The 12,560-nt window shown below is 41.4% G+C and overlaps 1 long non-coding RNA gene across 4 annotated transcripts in view; it reads right to left on the bottom strand.

The window, feature by feature from the left end:
• LOC134810558 (uncharacterized) overlaps positions 1-12,560 on the bottom strand; it is a 90,372-nt gene that overhangs the window by 26,885 nt on the left and 50,927 nt on the right. The window contains exons 3-4 of one of the 4 annotated variants that reach the window (XR_010158945.1): positions 10,390-10,434; positions 2,532-2,606 (exon numbers count right to left, since the gene is read on the bottom strand). This is a non-coding gene — a long non-coding RNA (uncharacterized LOC134810558). Of the gene's footprint in view, positions 1-2,531; positions 2,607-9,188; positions 9,532-10,384; positions 10,435-12,560 lie in introns of those variants that run through there. The other 3 variants (XR_010158944.1, XR_010158943.1, XR_010158946.1) reach the window with 3 other exon arrangements.

Here is a 12,560-nt window from a genome sequence, read left to right as displayed (position 1 = left end):
GGGTCCTCAGTGATTCATTTGATTCTCAAGTTGTAGCCAGCATAAAGTAGTCTAAGGAAATCAAACTTTAGGGTCACACTTTAGGGTAAGTAGTGGTCACACTTTAGGGTAAGTAGTGAAATTTTTTCCTAAAATGCATTTTCCAATCTGTAGCTCTCCAGATGACATTGGGAGCCTCATTTTTTATCCGAAAACAGGCACCAGCAACCTAAAGTCCTGTTTATGGTGTAATTCTAGAGTGAGCTGACCTGGCTTGCATGAAAGTTTTGGTTAAAGTGTACAAGGAGTGAAGAAGCATCACAGAATAAAGACATGGAAACTGAATGCACTTGTTTTTGTCACAGCTGTTTGGATTTTTTGCTAGAGGAAGCACTAACAGTCTTTATTCAAATTAATTGGCAGTTAAACATTTCATAATTAATATAGCTTGATTGTACCTGTATTTTTTTGTGTGTTTTAAAGAAGGAAAAAGGAATGATGCAAGTTACAGAACAGTTGTCGTCTCTTATACTCCAGCCCATTGGGTGCTGATGTAGAAAGGCTGCTGCGGCTTCCTTGCGTGTCAACTTTTCCATTGGGATGGGAGAAATCAAACCTAAAGTACATTTTAAATCACAGTGCAGTAGTCATTTAGTCACCTCCAGGTACTATTTTTAAAATGTGCAAAATAAGACTATAGGCAAACATTCTTTAGTCAACGTGTATTTCCAAAAGTGCCTAGAAAGAATTAGAAAACTGCCATTTCCCTATTTTCCCCTTAAAAGTAGAGAATTGTCTTGAGGTGGCATGCAGGAATTTTGATGGATATGATGGGGGAACACCTCCTCTAAAAATAGCCTCATTTCTCATCTATTTAGGTTGGATTATATGGCTTTGCCTGAAAAGAACAGAACCCTTATGGTGGCTCTTAACATTTTTAGGCCACCAGTTCCTTTGAGAATCTGATGAAAGCTATCATCTTTTTCTTTAGGAAAATTCCCATGCATGCTGACATTTTTAGATTAGTTTCAGAGCTGAAGCCCATCCAGGATCTTTCCAATTCTAAAATTCCTTGATTTTCTATGAGGGATAACACCTGCTGTGGAGCAGTTACAGCAAGAATGGCATTAGCAAATATTCTGATGCCCAGCACAATTTGTAGATATCTAGTAAATGTGCATGTTAGCTCACTGAGTTGAGTTTAAAATAGTTGAGATCAAGTGAAGAATTTAAGGTCCTTGCAAATACTTATATTTCTATTCTCTGTAGTTTTAATGTAACCAGCTTATTTCCCTAATGCTAAAAAGCAGTACATTTCCTGCATCATTTCTCTCTTAACTGCTTTCATAACTCTTCTTTGTCATTAATTTTTAGAAGTTTGTGATATATCTCGGCATGGATATATCTTTGGGTTTATCCTGTTTGGGGTTCACTCGGTATCTGAGACTTACAGTTTTATGCTTTTTTCCCAAATTCAGGAAATTTTCAGCCATTCTTTCTTTTTACAAAAATTTTGCTCCACTTTCATTCTCCTTTTCTTCTAGGACTCCAGGGACCCAATATTAGATATTTTTGTTATAGTCTCATGCATACCTAAGGCTCTATTTATTTTTTCAGTCTTTTTTTTCTCTTGTTCAGATTGGGTAATTTCTAGTATTGTATGCTTAAGTTCACCGTTTCTGCTGTTGTATTTTTAGTTCAAAACTTTCCATTTTGTTCTTTGTGTCTTGTGTTTCTTTGTGGAGACCTGTTTTTTCATTTGTCTCAAGCATGTTTGTGATTGTCACTGAAGCACCTTTTCATGGCTGCCTAAATCCTTAATAATACTAACATCTCTGTCACCTCGGTGTTTAGCATCTGTTGATTGTCTTCTCGTTCAAGTTGAGATCTTCCCAGTTCTTAGTATGATGATGATTTTTCTATTGACATTTGGACATTTTGGGTATTATATTTAAAAGGCTGTGGCTCTTATTTAAATTTTGTATTTTAACATTCCTCTGACACCACTCCTTCGTAGGAAGGGAGGATGCCTCCTCCTTCCTGCCAGATGCAGGTGGAAGCCTCATGACTGCTCCTCCTATACCCTCCACTGACACTGGTGATAGGTTGCCTTGTTACCACCAGGTGGGAGTGGAGTCCAGGCTACCCACATGGTCTTCATGGGTACCAGCGTAGAAGAGGGAGGTTCTTACTATCAACTGGTGAGGATGAAAGTGCCAGCTCCCCACCCAGCCTTCTGTGATACCTCAGTGGGGAGCCTGGAACATCTACAGCCTGGTGAAAGTGGAGGTCTTGGCACTCCACTCAACCTTTGCTGATGGTGGAAGTGGGGCTACAATTCTAAAAGTTTTCTGTTTCACTAAGCCTTTCCTATACCTTTAAATACTAGAGAGAATAGTCTTGTTTGGTTTCCCACCCCCCCACCCTTTTTTTTTTCGGTCTAAGCCCGTTGGCCTTTCTGCGCTACCAACTTCTCCAGTTCTCAATCTGAAACAGGAAGAAAAAAAAAAACCCAGCTAACTCACCACTTTGTTGTTCCTTTGCTCTTGAGGTACCCAGCTGTTGTGCCTTCTTTCTGCCTTTCAGAATCCTATGTTTGTTTTATACATAATGTCCAGGGTTTTTAGCTATATTTAGTGGGAGGAAAAGGAAAAAAGATGTCTACTCCATCTTTCTGGAAGTATAAGTCTTGGTGCATGTTTAAAGAGGGAATTTTCTGAGCTACTCCAGAGATGGAGAGAGAAAACACTAGGAAAGTGATTACTTCAAGGTATTTTACTCACAGACTTTTGTCCCGTCATCTCCCACATCCACCTTCCCCTCTTCACCCATCCAGCATATTGTTTATTCCTACCTTAACCCAACAGTCTCAACTAGGGAGTGAGACTAACCATCAAGAAATGCAGGGACGTAGATGAAGTTTGAGAAAATGGGCTGTATTCATATTTTGTCTCAGCATTGTGACTGCAAGTGGGAGCTTCTTGAAAAACTGATGTGATACCAATTGTGCCAACTAGCCAGGTCCAGGAAATCTCAGAAGCTACACCTCACATGCACCTGTGTCCTGCTGGGCTTTCTAGCTCTGTACCAGCTTATCAAATGCCATTTCCAACCTTGGATATAGGAATGGTAATGCAGCTATATAGCCTGCAGCACATAATGAATGGAGGAGAATTTTCTGCATATGACCCATCTCCCAGCCAGCGACTCTCATAACAGTCTCTTCAGTGGTACTATAATAGAGGCTAAGGGTCCAAGCTGTGGAATTTAACAGACCTCCAAGAATTAAAATGTCATAATGGGCAAGTCATTTATTTTCTCTTAAATTGCTCTTTCCTGTCTGTTAATTGGATGTAATAATAGTATTTCTCCACTCCACCTCCTAGGTAGATGAGAAATATCTAAGGTAGTGTATGTGGAAGGGTTGGCTTGCTGTATGTTATTATTTTTAGGAGTATTTAGAGATATTTCCTAAAGAGAAGGGGGAAGAAACTTTACAAGCATCAATTTTGAATTTTTAAAGAGGATATCTTAAAAGTTATATGAACAAATCCTATATCAAACTTTAATTTTAATTTTGACATTTTCCCAAGTCCTAACAGGCCCTTGAAGATGATACTCAGTCTTTGTTTTTTCTTATTATAGTCCTTCCCAACACACACAATTCTAGCTTACAAACTGATAAAGCTCAAAGACATCTGTGAAGAAAAGAAAATTCGACTACCCTAAAATTTTTTTAAATCTTCTTGTTTGTACCTCATGCTCTCGAAGGGGAAAAAAAGGAAAGAAAATAATTGATTATTTTTTAATGATTCTTAATATGTTAACCATGGGTTCCTTCCTAAGTAGCATAACAGAAGGTTAGGAGCAACTGCCCAGGTCATTTAAGGAGAGGCAAGGAATTTGGTTTTAGCAGATCTGGTCCATATTCCACCAAGAAAAATACTGGCAAATCTCATCTCATTAGAAGTCATGAAATTATAAACTACATATAATGTGTTTAATGTTTGTTTCCTATGGTGGGAAGTAGAGAGGAAGCCCTTATCTTGATTTACTAATCCCAGACATGATTTTCACTCATAGGTGAAAATGGGGCCAAATCAATAAATAAATTTGCAGAATAGCATGCTTTTTTTTTCTAATTTCCAGTAACTTCATTTTTCTAAATACTTTCTATAACTGACTAATATACATCTAACATCTAAATGCAAAATGCAGACCAGAAAACTATATGATTGCTGCAAAAAAAAGATAATGTCGTTTAATTTCTCATTGATTTATAAGTATCAGAGCTAAAGTACTCTTCTCACATATTTCCACTGGATCCATTTTATGTGGGTGATTAAAATTTTGAAAATATTAGTTGGCACTTCATAATATGAAATGAAATTATGAAATTTTATATACAAGAGGGTTAATTATTTTTAAAGGGCTAATCATGTAGCACTTTGTTAAACACAGGGATTATAAATACTGTATTTCTCAATATTAATCAAGATAATTATGCTCTGTTTAAATGTGCGTAAATCACTTAACAAAAGAATTTAGAAGCAGGCATGAGCACAAAGAGCAGAAACTATACCATTTTCTATTTCAGATTATTTGTCACAACAACCCTTTCATTCTGCCACAAAAATTACCAGGGCATTTCAATACCAACATGAAACAGTTTTATAGCCCCTGAGATGGCATGTGCTTAACTTTAACTTGTTTACTCAACAGTTTTTGAGAAATAACCAGTACTCTTTAGAAATAAAAATATTTATCAACTATCAGGCAAATGATCTTGAGCCAATAATTTAACCTCCACAACTTTTTCATCTGTAAAATTTTTTGTCAGTAATTTCTAAGAGGTTTCCTATTGATAGAATTTTGTGGCTTCATAAGAATTTTCCTAATTTCAAAAATAATAAGGTATAATGTGTTAAAAATATTGTAATTATCCATTTTCAGTTGGCAGCAATGAGGAGCTGATTTTTTCTTCGAACTCCTCAGTGACAGTAGTCTAGTCATTTGGTACATTTTGGATTTCAATTTGGTGAAGCAGGGAGGGGCAGCTCATTTTCTGTACTGAACAAGTGTGATTAGGGATTGTCTCAAGAAGGAAGAATGAAAACAAACCATAGCCCTGCCACTCTCACTCACAGCAAACAGCCCACCTGCTAATTGATGTTGACCTGGCTCTATTCAGGAATAAACAACCTTTTGGTTTCATAGGCTTGGTCTTTTCTGGCACCACCAGTGAGACTCAGGTCATAGATACCATCTTCCCAGTGACCAAGACAGACACTTGAGAGGATGGGTGGCACACATCACACTCCCCGTCTAATGTATCTTTTAAGTCCTGTGGAATCCACCTCCAAATTATCCCTACGATTCACCCACTTCTCTCCATCCCTGTGGCTCCTACCCATGTAGACCATCATGAGGACGTGGATGACATCCACAGCACCCCCCAGCTGGTCTTCCAGCCTCCTGTATTAGTCTGTTCTCACACTGCTGTAAAGAACTACCTCAGACTGGGTAATTCATGAAGAAAAGAGGTTTAATTGACAGTTCTGTAGGCTGTACCAGAAGCATGGATGGGAGGCCTCAGGAAACTTACAGTCAAGGCAGAAAATGAATGGGAAGCAAGCACGGCTTACCATGGTGGAGCAGGAGAGAGAAAAATAGTAAATGAGGAAGTGCTACACACTTTTATTTTGTTTCTTTTTTTTTTAATTTATTTATTTTTATTGATCATTCTTGGGTGTTTCTCACAGATGGGGATTTGGCAGGGTCATAGGACAATACTGGAGGGAGGGTCAGCAGATAAACAAGTGAACAAAGGTCTCTGGTTTTCCTATGCAGAGGACCCTGCGGCCTTCCGTAGTGTTTGTGTCCCTGGGTACTTGAGATTAGGGAGTGGTGATGACTCTTAACGAGCATGCTGCCTTCAAGCATCTGTTTAACAAAGCACATCTTGCACCGCCCTTAATCCATTTAACCCTGAGTGGACACAGCACATGTTTCAGAGAGCACAGAGTTGGGGGTAAGGTCACCGATCAACAGGATCACAAGGCAGAAGAATTTTTCCTAGTACAGAACAAAATGAAAAGTCTCCCGTGTCTACCTCCCTCTACACAGACATGGCAACCATCCAATCTCTCAATCCCTTCCCCGCCTTTCCCCCGCTTCTATTCCACAAAACCGCCATTGTCATCATGGCCCATTCCCAATGAGCTGCCGGGTACACCTCCCAGACGGGGCGGTGGCCGGGCAGAGGGGCTCCTCACTTCCCAGTAGGGGCGGCCGGGCAGAGGCGCCCCTCACCACCCGGACGGGGCGGCTGGCCGGGCGGGGGGCTGATCCCCCCACCTCCCTCCCGGACAGGGCGGCTGGCCAGGCGGGGGGCTGACCCCCCCACCTCCCTCCCGGATGGGGCGGCTGGCCGGGCGGGGGGCTGACCCCCCTACCTCCTTCCCGGACCGGGCGGCTGGCCGGGCAGAGAGGCTCCTCACTTCCCAGTAGGGACGGCCGGGCAGAGGCGCCCCTCACCTCCCGGACGGGGCGGCTGGCCGGGCAGGGGGGCTGACCCCCCCACCTCCCTCCCGGACGGGGTGGCTGGCCGGGCGGGGGGCTGACTCCCCCACCTCCCTCCCAGATGGGGCGGCTGGCCAGGCGGGGGGCTGACCCCCCCACCTCCCTCCCGGACGGGGTGGCTGGCCGGGCGGGGGGCTGACTCCCCCACCTCCCTCCCAGATGGGGCGGCTGGCCAGGCGGGGGGCTGACCCCCCCACCTCCCTCCCGGACGGGGTGGCTGGCCGGGCGGGGGGCTGACCCCCCCCACCTCCTTCCCGGACGGGGCGGCTGGCTGGGCAGAGGGGCTCCTCACTTCCCAGTAGGGGCGGCCAGGCAGAGGCGCCCCTCACCTCCCAGACGGGGCGACTGGCCGGGCAGGGGGCTGACCCCCCCCACCTCCCTCCCGGACGGGGCGGCTGGCCTGGTGGGGGCTGACCCCCACCTCCCTCCTGGATGGGGTGGCTGCCGGGCAGAGACGCTCCTCACTTCTCATATGGGGTGGTTGCCAGGCGGAGGGTCTCCTCACTTCTCAGATGGGGCGGCTGGGCAGAGACGCTCCTCACCTCCCAGACGGGGTCGCGGCCGGGTAGAGGCGCTCCTCACTTCCCAGACGGGGCGGCGGGGCAGAGGCGCTCCCCACATCTCAGACGATGGGCGGCTGGGCAGAGGCGCTCCTCACTTCCTAGATGGGATGGCGGCGGGGCAGAGATGCTCCTCACTTTCCAGGCTGGGTAGCCAGGCAGAGGGGCTCCTCACGTCCCAGATGATGGGCGGCCAGGCAGAGACGCTCCTCACTTCCCAGACGGGGTGGCGGCCGGGCAGAGGCTGCAATCTCGGCACTTTGGGAGGCCAAGGCAGGCGGCATGCTTCGCCGGGTGGTCAGAGCTATTCGCCCATAGTCCGTAGCCCAGAGCCGGGGCTGCTCGGCTCTCCGTCCCAGGGGGCCGGGGCCGGGCTGGAGGCGTGCGAGCCTCTCATCGCCGCCTCCCAGCGCAGCCACCCGAGCCGCCGCCGCCGCCGCCGCCTCCCTCCATGGCTCAGCAAAACTTTTAAACAGCCTCTTTGCCTGACTCACTTCCGTTGTCGTCAGTCGCATAGCTGTCATCCCCCGCTACACACTTTTAAATGACCAGATCTCATGAGAACTCACTATCATGAGAACAGCAAGAGGGAAATCCGCCCCCATGATCCAGTCACCTCCCACCAAGTCCCTCCCCCAACTGGGGATTACAATTCAACATGAGATTTGACTGGGGACACAGAGCCAAACCATATCACCTCCCATCTTACCCCTCTGCAATCTTTTCTAAACACAACTGTGGTAAACTTCATAAAACAAATCTGATCCCATCTCAAAACTGTTTAAGGGATTTCCTGTTTTTATGAATTTTTTAACCTTAAGAAAGCACTGTGTGATCTGCCCATATTCCCTCCCCTTATTTCTCCAGTCTCATCTATGTCTGTGATCCCTAACCTACCTTGCATTAAACTTTTTTCTCTTTCTAGAAAGCACCAGGTGAGTTCTCTCTCTTCCTCTCTTCTTCCTTTTACCTTCTACTTCTTCCTTCTCCTTCCTCCTCTCACTGTCTGTTATTCTCCTCACTTCTCCCCCACTCTGTGTCTGCATGGTTCTTTCTCTGCCTGGGGTAGTTTTTCCAGTTCACCTAGCTTATTCCTGTCTCTTTAGGCTTGAACCACACTTTTTTAGGACAACTTCCCTGACCTGTCTGAGTCACATACCCCACTGTATGCTCACATAGCATTCTTCACCTCTCTTAACAGGTACATATCACGCTGTACTGGAATTTCTGTTACTTATCTTTATCTCTAAACACCCTCACCCCTGTCTCAGGATTCTAAGCTCTGTGAGTGCACACACTGAGTCTCTAATTCATTGTATTTCTGCTTCCAGCATAACTCCTGGCATGTAGAATTTGCTCACCCAATTCTTATAATTTGTGATATAAAGTTATTGTAGCCCAGGATCCACAGTGGATCATGACATCCTCCCAGTGAGCCTGGCTGTGCCCACACTGTCATCAGTACAGCTCTCCCAACCTTTCAGATGTTGCATGCGACAGGCCTGAGATTCTTTGTGATATGTATCATTTTCTTGGACATTAAATTATATTTATAAAACATGATTTTAATAAATATTAAGATATAGGCTAGTTAGTTGAGTTAAATGATTATATATACTATTTATAAAAGCTTGCATTGTATGGACATATTTAATGATCTGTGTAACATTTAGTTCAGAAATGATTCATCATTTTGAATGATGAACCATAGGATGATCTTCTCCTTTGCCCTCTCATTCTCTTACTCATACTATACTCCAGCAACAACAGACTGCCTGCATTGGCAAAATCAAATGTCTTGCCATGCTTTCATGCTCATGGAACATTTACAAATGTTGTTTTCTTCATGAAACCTTTTCAAAAAGGATTTAATGATATCCATCCTCCAGAGTTCACAGTGCATTGTTTTTACCTGTTTTACTGTATTTCATTCAACCCTTTTTCACCACTAGCCCTACTGTCCCCTCCCTTCCCATTCACCCCCATATCTGTTGCCTATATCTTAAATTTGTTAAAATCAAATTGTGTCTTTTTATCATTGCAAGTACTAACACAGTCAGCTAAAAGAGGTTTCAATAAATATTTATTTGTGCATTAAATTTAGTTCCTAAAACATCCTGAAGAACAGATTAATAGAGTAGCATTGAATAAACAAGTCTATATGCTGACAGAGGTATAATATTAAAGCTAATATTATTGCTTTTTAATAACACCACAGGTTTGGAGCTTCCGTTTTACATAGTGTTACCTCTGCCTTTCTGAAAGCTGTTGGCAACTCAGATTTACTCTAAGTGTTATCCATTGGAAAATATCCATTATGAAGTAATCACAAGACAGTTTTCAACATATTGTAGTCTTAGAGAATGCTATCACAGGTGATCTCAAAGCCCACATTTCATTCAGCTGAAGGCTGTATCAGAAAAAAAGGGGAAAAAAAGGAAAGAAAAGATACCCAGAGCCCAAACTACTTCTTCATTTTCAAAGATGGCTCTCAAATATAGCCTCAAATAGAATTCCACTTCTCACCCTCAGTCACGGCGAATGGATTATAGAATAGCCAATCCATGATTCCACTCTGCTGTTGTGTTTGGGCTTTCACCCAGGCCCTATGACTTTCTGAAATCCATTCAGTGTCTAGGTATGATTGAAGGTACAAGAAACATTAAAAGTCACTTTTTAGAAATCAACTGGTTCATTCAAATGTTTTGGCCTCTTAAAAAATAGTCGTCTTAGAGAAAAGTGGACTTTATTGATGCTGCCATTATTTAAAGCATATTTGGAATTCATATTTGGACTATGGCATGCCCTTTCAAATACTTCCAATAAAAAGAAGTCTTCATGTTTGAGCACTTGGCTTTTGGAATGAGCCAGAAGCAATTCAGAGCTGAGCCCTGTATGTGAATGAGGTGAGTGAGAAATAGAGCAACCACTTGTGAGCTAATTATCCAATTGAAAGAGAGCTCTGAGCTTCATTTATACCTAGATACTAAGGACTGGGGAGTTTAAATTACTTGGAGAGGTAAAATTACATCATTTGATAAAATAAATGATGACTTCAAAGTAACAAAAAAATTTTTTCTGTAACTTATAAACCAAATTAAATGGTTATTACACTATCTAATGTATTGCTTTTTAACTAAAAAAATCATAACATTAGATAATTAGTATATATGGTAATGATATATAGATGACATTAGATAATGATATGGTATATATGGTAATGATATATAGATAACATTAGATAATATCAGAATGACCCATACCTTACCTGTCCTCAGCAAAACTGTTTTCACTCTTCCAAGCCATCTTCCACCTGCATAAATTTAATGAAACTGGATTGGAACATGCATACCATTTTGTCTTCTAGTTTTGTTTGTCTGTTTAACATGTAAGTGTTTCACGGATATTTTAACAATCAAGTAATATTCTACCCCTTATATTTACCATTACTTATTCCAAAACAATTCCTTTAATAATGCTGGACATGCCGATGGTATTTAACATCTTGTCATTATTGATAACACTATAATAAGCTCATTATAATACTATAATAAGCAAAATAGATAATTTTTACCAAGTACCAAAAATATATTCATATCCTTTGAACCTGTGGTTTCAGCCTAGAAATTGACTTTTGTATATTAATTCTTACATTATAATTCATCCGTTGCAAATATATACATAAAAATATATCTAATGTGTCTATTGTCCTGATCTTCTAAAGAAGCAAGTTTTCCAACATGGAGGATAACTGAGGTGACTATATACTACTGTACCAGAAATGCTAGAGGTCTGGGTTTATAAAAGACACTCTGAATTCTAGGTGTGGAAAGAAAAGTTTCTAACCCAGGAGAGAAAGTAACAAATCTCCTGTTAGAGAAAAAGTTCAGAGTCACTGTGCACTTTTATAATAAGCAGTTCATAAGAGGGATCAAAAAAAGACTCAGCATATTAAGTGAAAGAAGTATTATTATATGGTCTTCAATATTCATTTTCAAGATTATTCTTATTGTTTTCATAATTAAAATTAAAACATTATTTGTCCAGTGATCTCTATATTTTTTATTAGTGGTCCATACTAATGATAGCTATCAAGAAATATTATTAATTAAACATTATTACAATAATAAGTACCAAACCACACAAAGAAGTGTTTCTTTCCTCAGTGGTGTTGCAAAGTGACAGAAGTTTATGGCTATGAAAGTCTGTGACATAATTAAAAGAGCACTAAACAAGGAGTCAAAACCATATGAATCCTAGTTCTGGCTATGCTGCAAACAGGCTGTAGGGCACCAGCAGAATCACTCACAAGTTATTTGGGGACTCATTTTCTTAAAGAAAAATATAAATAAGTAGAAATTGTGTACCCCAAACACATTCACTGCTGAGCACTTAAAACTAGAATTCCCCTTTGAAGGAAGATGAGCAAGGTGAAGGAAGTCTTAGGCAAACAGAATACCCAGAAGTGGGGCCAGCCTTGAAAAGCTACAGAAACAGTTTCCTGATAGATGACATGACTTAAGGAAAGCCATCAGGAAACATCCTAAACACAAATGCCTAGGTTCTATACACTCTCCAGTACTTTTGTGATACCTGATTAATGGTGCCTCTTCTGGGTCTTGCAGGCCTAGAGGTCTTCTGGCTCTTGATACTGAATGCTAATATGACTTTGGGGTCTACACATTAAACTAAAAATAAAAACCTCCAAATGGAACTCCAAAGTGGGATTAAACACCTGATATTGGGTTTAGAGAGAAGAATGAAGGATAAAATTACCAGAAGTGGGGAGAAGGGATGTGGATGGTCAATGCACCAAAAATACATAGAAAATTATACCATGTGAGCAAAAGTTGGTCCTACCTAAAAGAAGGTTAAAGTTTTGCTTTATAGTTCATTAAATTAAACATGCCAGCCTAATAGCAGTATTCTTAAAAATAGAAAACTTGTCCTTCCTGCTTTGCATTATTCTTGAACACCCAAGATAAAGCATTTAATACAATACACATTCAATAAACGTTTGTAGTCTGACTTAAGAACTCTGTCCACTGAAAAAGCCCAAATGGTTTAGATGACAAAACAAAAGATATCATAGGAAAAAATATAATCTATTTTGGCAGCCTGACAAAAATTAAGTAGAATTAAAATAAAATTCAGATTAGAAGCATTACCATAAAAATATAAAATGAAAGCAAGGAAAGAGCACTCAAGCTTTTGTACAAAGATGGACATCTCCAGTTTGTTTATATTTTTGTTTTTTCCAGATAATGCTGGCATAAAGTGGTTGCTATAGCAGTTGTTTTATTTGTATAAATTTAAGGCGCACAAGTGCAGTTTTGTTAAATTGATACTTTGTATGGTGGTGAACCCCAGGCTTTTAGTGTTACCAATACCTGAACGATGTAAATTGTACCCAACAGATAATTTCTCATCCCTCAACTC

The sequence above is a fragment of the Pan troglodytes genome, chromosome 6 (genome assembly GCF_028858775.2).
Source record: "Pan troglodytes isolate AG18354 chromosome 6, NHGRI_mPanTro3-v2.0_pri, whole genome shotgun sequence".
In the NCBI taxonomy this organism is placed as follows: Eukaryota; Metazoa; Chordata; class Mammalia; order Primates; family Hominidae; genus Pan; species Pan troglodytes.
Note: the sequence above shows the minus strand (reverse complement) of the source record. Positions and strands in the feature narration are given on the sequence as shown.